Below are 7,074 nucleotides of genomic sequence, written 5' to 3' on the forward strand. Positions count from 1 at the left end.
GTTGAAAAATCCATTTTAGGGGCATCTCCCATTCAGCATGTGGTAACATAACATCTTCCATTATATCTTTGTAAACAAAGCGGTCCATAATTCCATTAATTTTGTGAATAGGACCAGTTCCTAGTGCTGAGAAACATCCCCAAACCATAGCAGACGTTCCATGCTTAACACTCTTCTTGGTATATTTAGTATTGAATCTGGTGTTCTTTGGTCTCCAGACTCGCTTCTTGCCGTCGCTTCCAAAAAGGTTATATTTTGATTCATCACTAAAAAGTATGTTTTTCCACTGGTCTACAGTCCAATTTTGGTGTGCTTTGGCAAACGCAAGTCTTAGCTTTCTATTTTTAAAGGAAGTTAGCGGTTTCTTGGCAGGCATTCGAGAAAACAATTTTGCTTCGTTAGCTCTTCGTCGCACAGTGCGATTAGAGATTTGTAGTTCAAGTTTTTCGGTTAATTTTGTGGATGACAAAAATGGATCTTTTTTAAGCTCTTTAACAATTATTCGATCTAGTCTTTGTGTTGTTTTTCTTGGACGTCCGCCCCGATGGTTTGTTTTATAGCAGTCACGAGATCCAAATGATTTGACAGTTTTGCTTACAGTCGATTTAGCTATATTATATTTTCTACAAATTTCAGCTTGACGTTTTCCGCTTTTAAAATCTTTAATAATATTTTCACGTAAAACACTTCCTAATTTGTCGTAAGCCATTTTAAGTTGCAATTTTTGCAAAATTTACCCCATATATCACGAGTTAAATCTATTTTTAGTTTAATTGAAAAAATAATTGGCCAGACGTTCCAAAATCTATTTATTATTTTAGAGTAATGTTAGGATAAAAGTGAAAACAAAAGAATGCGGTAAATTGAATAAAGACAATGAAATCTTATAAAAAAAGCTTCGTTTTGATTTGTCCACCTTGTTTTGTCCAAGGAAAAATGTAGTTTGTTGAGAAAAATGTGTTATAAGTTTTTTTTGTGATTCTTAGTATGATTCAAACGTTTTAAATTTTGTTAAGAACATAATAAACTATTTAAAAATTAATATGTACAATTGTTTTACTAGTTCTTTTTAGTTTTTGATTAACTTTTGTTCTAAATTTGAGTTTGTCCACCATGTTTTGTCCGATACTGTATGTATACTTTTTCCATGAATTCCCTCATTTTGTCAAAATTAGAAGTTAACGTTTTAAAGCAAAACTGAATTTCTAAAAAATTTCCGTCATTTCCTAGGATTTCATTTCCTTAAACTCATGTCAAGCAACTGTAACAGGCTCTTAGGAATCTGGTTTTTCCTGTTCTTAACGCAGTTTGGTAGCTCTGCTTCACCCAGGTGTTTCATGATGGGAGGTTAATAGCGGATTCGTTGTTCCGGTTTACAAGATCAATGTATTCTATAACATCGAAGTTTAAACTTAGAACTTGAAATCGCAGTTATTCAAATGAGCTCTCCTTCCGTTAGGTAAGTATCCGACTTTATACCCACTCTCTTTCATCAGCTAGCATTGTCAACAGGATGTCTCAGAATGGCAAAAGTAACCGTTTCTGGCAATTACGGGATCAACAACTGGTTTGAGTTCCGGTTTCAGGTATTTGGAAAACTGTATTCGTCTCACTCATCTCGTCTCACATATGTTGTGATTCTTCCGTGCACGCCGACCTGGTTTGATATAAAACCATAGCGGCGCATTCAAAGTCTTGATCTACGTTACAAGCTCCACAAGATTCTTAAAAGGATTAGCGGCAGTCAACCATCTTGGAAGTACCTCCGGTCCGGATTTTTACAACTTAAGATCTTCAAAACATTGCTCAGTTTTTATTGCTTTACACATTTGTTCAAACATTTTTGATCCGTGCTCAAGGTATCCAAATCCACAGAAGGACAGTTGTCAAACTTTATAGCTACGAATGGTACAACAAGTAGATTTTCACATGTCGGCAGTAAACTTTCAATGGGTCCAGAAAATAATTTTGGACCTCTCGCAACTCTGTCAAGTTCAATAATCAGATGCCTTAGCAGTAAATTATTTGCATGCACTAAGCACACAAACCACTGCAGGGGTCTACCAAGGCGCTTTTCAAGCAAATGGCTCACACCTCGGCGTGTGTCGGTTAATACATTAGTACAATCGCTCTCAATAGTCATTAAATCCTTTATTTTTACTTTATTCTCTTTAAGAAAGTCCTAGATACCACTAGTTATGCTCACAGCTCTTCCACTGGAATGTGTAAAGTGGCCTAGTTACTCTGAATTTGGCAAACACATATTGTTCTGTAATAATCCTTCCGTGGTTTTTGTTACCTTTTCTAGTTTGCACTCTGGTCTTATCTTTGTAGCCATCAAAACAGATTTCATTCAGTTTTTGCTGGAACGTCTGTGTTTGTAATCGTTTTCTGACTTTTCGCCGTTCTCTGCCAAGTTTATTCTTATCTGTTATTTTTTTTGTGTCCCTCAATATAAGCATAGCCACCGAGAGAAATTTCGGGCCCTGGGGAAGTTTTCATAAGGAGCCCTCATTATGATCAATTATATACCCAGGACTAATAGAAGCGTGCTCTGGTCATTGGAAATTAATAATGAAAGTTGATTAAATCTTTTAAAAGCCAAAACCACTTAAATCTTTTAAAAATTAATTGTACACACACGGGGCCCCGGGAATCTTCCCCGTCCACCCCAACCCCCACTCCCTCTCAGCGGCCACGTATATACCAACCAACATCTTGCAATACTGCACTGACAATCGCTGTTGCACATATTTGCTAAATTTGATATATCTATCAGCATTTGTTGCTTGTGCTGCTTGTTATTGATATCCAATACTTTACTGTCAGTGGTAACAATAAAATCCGGATTACAGTCAACTTTTTCAACAACTTTGATAAATTTGCAATGTTTTTTGATGAAATTATCCCCTCATTTTTATGGTTTTTGTTGTAACACCAATTTATTCGTAGTCCCTACATAAATGCCGTCGATTAACATTTTTCTTTGATTTTGTTGATCCATCAAGTAGCTTCTCTCTGCAGACGACACTTCACGCTAAAACTTGCATTTGCAACTTTGAAAGTCGGTACATTTGCAGATCGCAATGTCAAATAGTTGAAATATCAAATAGTTGCAATATCAAATAGTTTAAATGTCAAATAGTTGCAATATCAAATAGTTTAAATTTCAAATAGTTGCAACACCAAATAGTTAAAATGTCAAATAGTTGCAATATTAAATAGCTGGAATGTCAAATAGCTGCAAATCTGCTTTGGTAGGAAATTTTTCAAGTCGCTCGTTTTTATGGGTTTAGCAAATTTCTGTAATTGCTCTACAGCATTCTGATTTTCTCCACAATTCTCTTATATGATATTAGCAGGATTGAGGTTTTGATCCAAATCGTCAGGTTAGAATTATTTTTTTCTATCTCCCATTTTAAACGTTGAAAGAAAGTTTTTGAATTTTTCTATAAGTAAAAATTACTTAAAACTTTACTTTTACTTTTTTAAAAAATAATAACTTATTCTTCAAAAAATTTATATCTAAAGAAACAATTTAGAAAAAAAAATTTAAAAATAAAATGTATTTCAAATGTTATCATTACTTAGTAAAATCAACAATTCATTTTCTCCCAACGTTTAAAATTGGAGATAGAACAAAATAATTCTAACCTGACGAAATATGTTCGATATGTTGCCATTTTTAAACCAAATTGGGCCATTTGGCAGTCATAAAGTTCAAAATATTTTGCACAATAACTAACAAGATCATGAAGCAACTATTGCACGTCCTTCTATTTTCTAATTTTCAAAACAATTTTTTTGACACTTGTTTTTCTGCTATATCAACTTGTTAAAAAAGAAACCAATTTTCTATAAATTTCAAACTAAAAACACATCGATCGGTATTCTTTCAAAAGCATTTTCACATATGCAAACTGAATGTTATTTTATAGATTATTTTTCTTAATACGGTTCAAATAAGTTCAGAGTTATGTTTTTGTGTTTGTAAATAATCAATATTTAATTTATTTAAGTGATTTAATGTTTTTTATTTTTGCAAAAAATTAGCTTCTTGAAAAATTACTATAGGGAAAAATGTTATTATTAAATTGGTAACAAAAATCAAAACTTCAAAGGGGCACAATTTATCTATTTTTCACCAAAAATAAAATAAAAAAACGGAAAGATAACCTTTTCAATAAACATGATTTCTTCTGAGCTTTCTAAATCAAAGAGTCTTAGGTGAAAGACATAATGTTTATATTTCAAAATTGTTTTCCAAGGTCAACCGAAGCTGTTTTACAAGGTGAAGATCGATATTTTTGAAGCAAAATTTCACCTTATTACAAAATTGACTGAGATTTTTTACTCGCCAGCCTTTCGCGTTGACTAGAATTTTTAAAATAAAACTCTTCAATTGGGTAATATTCAAGTAAGTTTACCAGATTTAAATTTTTGGGAAAAACTATTGCGTGTCTCGTCAAAGTACGTCAAAGTACGAAACGATTCTATTTAAGTAACTTAATGTTGTAAGATCGACCCAGAAGAGAAATTTGTTATCAAAGTGTTGCACAACTACGTAAGGAATGAATTTCTTATTGATCCACTTTTCTAAATAAACATAATGATTAATGACGAGGCCACTTAGAGCGAAAGACATTTTTAAGATAAGCTTCAAACTTTGCATTTGGTCAACATTTTCACCAACAAGTTTTTTAAATATCGCTCGAATTGAATGTGTCATTACCAGTGGTGTATGTTAAAGTAAAACGCAACTCATTGTCACGCATTGTGAAAAAAGAGTTCTTTTTTCACTGGTAATCTATGCGAAATTTTCTTCTTGTAGAGATGAATGTTAGTCTCTGTCAACGTTTTGGCAATGTGCAATGGGAGCAATTTAGGTTCAGAAAGATTTGCCTGATCAACACTGCTTAACTATGGTCGAGTATTTAAGGCACTTGACATTCTTTTTATTCATTGATTTGACTGCCCGACCACTAACTTTGGCACTCTGGTGTCAAGATTTGTTCTTAGCACGTTAATTTATGTGAGCAATGGTTTTTCGATAGACTTTTTCTGATTTATATGGTTGCTTAAGAACGATCTTCCAATTTTTACCACCTGTTTTGAGGACAACTTTTGAATGAGTTTGGTAAAAATAAAATGACATGTTTGGGAGAGGTTAATTTGCCACAAATATACAGTAAATACTTTTTAAACCGTTTGTTATTTTAATGCATTTTTGTATAAAAGACTTGCACAGTTTAATAATCACAATTTATTCAAAGAATAAAGGTTGGAGATTTAATAATCGAATAGTATTTTTCGGTTTTCACACAGTTGCTTTAAATACACGAAAAAGGGAGTATATATAAATTTGGAGTTTAACGAAGTTTTTTAAAATCTGATTTGCTAGCATCAAGTATTAGTTATAAAGAGAAACATTGTGACTGTACAAACGGAGGACTTTTTTGTTTACTTTTCGCAGTGGGAAATGGAACAATTTATTGGTGAGAGTTTAGTCAGAAAAACTGAAGCAATTTCCAAGAGAGAAGCAAAGTTGATAGCTTATTGGTTAAAGGAAAAATATGCTCTCACAGCTTTGGAAATGTTTCATAATTAGGAACTAGAGACCAGACCTCAGTTTACTCTTTTATTATTTTTATTTTTTTAAAAAAGAGTAAAGTATGGTCAAAACAAATAGTTTTTTTTTTTAAAAAAAAAACTATTTCCTTATGGCTATGAAATTTCTATTCTTGTTGACAGTTGGTCATAAGTCAGCAGAATGGTTAATGTTGCTAAAGAAAGTGATGAAAAGGACGCGCAAGATCTCTATATTAATAAGATCAAAAATGGTTAACAAAGTTAATAAAGAAAGGAACAACTTTTATTTAACGATGCTGACGTATGCATTTCCAATCAATTATTTCAGCCAGATTATTGTAAATGGATATTTTGTTGAGACATTCATTTTGAACAATTATAAATGCATCATGGCTCCTTTGGAGTTCCTTTAAAATTTTACAAATAACAGATCGTAAAGTGGTAAACAAATCAATTAGTTTACATACAGAGATAAGTGTTTGGCTGATTTACTATTTCATCAAGAAGCATCATTTAAGCAATTAAACAATTCGGCCGGACCTTGCGAACTCGAATTATACAGAGAGAGTGTATAGAATTTCACGATCGAGAGTTCAATAACTTAACGAAGGTAAAAAATAACTATTCAGTAAATCTTTTAGAAACCAGACATGTTGAAAACTTTTAGTGTAGATTAAAGGGAAATACGTGCGAGAATGATTGGGAAGCAAAGCAAAAACACTGCATCAACTTTGAATATTTAATACCTCTCAAAATTACATTAGCAGACTTGAGTGTTAAGAAAAGATATGATTTTGATAGACCAAATTAAACCATTAAAAAAAGAAAGTAGATTTGTATATTCTTAAAGAACGTGTAAAAATTTTTGAAAATGAGTAATGTCTTTATTAAGGGTCGGCGTATCATTTCATTTCTGTATTGCGTATTGTTATCATGTCGATTCGATAGCGGAAAAAAAAAAGTGTCATCGGAATAATTGCAAAAAAATCGGTAAAAAAGATTTTATTCGGTATTGTACTTAGTTTAAATCTCGGTATATACCGGAACTCTCGTCAATCCGGTGACACTTTTTTTCCGCTATCATATCGGAATGATAACGATACAGAAATGAAACGACACGCAGACCCTTAGTCTTTATAGATATATATATAAGGAAGAAATGTGTTTTTAAAATATCATACAGCACTTACTCGTCATAAGAAATTATTTTTTTAAGAATATTTTTGAGCTATTTTTTTTTTATAAATCTTTTTATCATTTAAATTTTTTCGTTATTAGAAATATTTTTAAAAATATTTGGTCTTGGTCATTTCAACAATTTCTTTTACTCAAGTAATCTATTGTAGTTTTATTGTAGATGCTTCCTTTACAGCAAAGTTGTAGTAAACGAGTTTGAACCATAGAGTTCATCCATTTGCTCTTCAAACCAAGGACCGCTCTTAAACTTATAACCAAGAGTTGGTACAAAGAAGGTAATAAGAAACA

At 32.1% G+C, this 7,074-nt stretch overlaps 1 long non-coding RNA gene across 1 annotated transcript; it reads right to left on the minus strand.

Moving 5' to 3' along the window:
• Positions 1-864: 864 nt before the first annotated feature.
• LOC149891738 (uncharacterized) lies at positions 865-3,941 on the minus strand. The gene is made up of 2 exons (XR_016449555.1): positions 3,655-3,941; positions 865-3,449 (listed from the first exon to the last, which is right to left on the minus strand). It is a non-coding gene; the product is annotated as an uncharacterized LOC149891738 (long non-coding RNA).
• Between the last annotated feature and the right edge of the window lie 3,133 nt (positions 3,942-7,074).

The sequence above is a fragment of the Hydra viridissima genome, unplaced genomic scaffold (assembly GCF_058129835.1).
Source record: "Hydra viridissima isolate aposymbiotic clone 2 unplaced genomic scaffold, HvirCarnegie_v1 scaffold_2, whole genome shotgun sequence".
NCBI classification, from domain to species: Eukaryota; Metazoa; Cnidaria; class Hydrozoa; order Anthoathecata; family Hydridae; genus Hydra; species Hydra viridissima.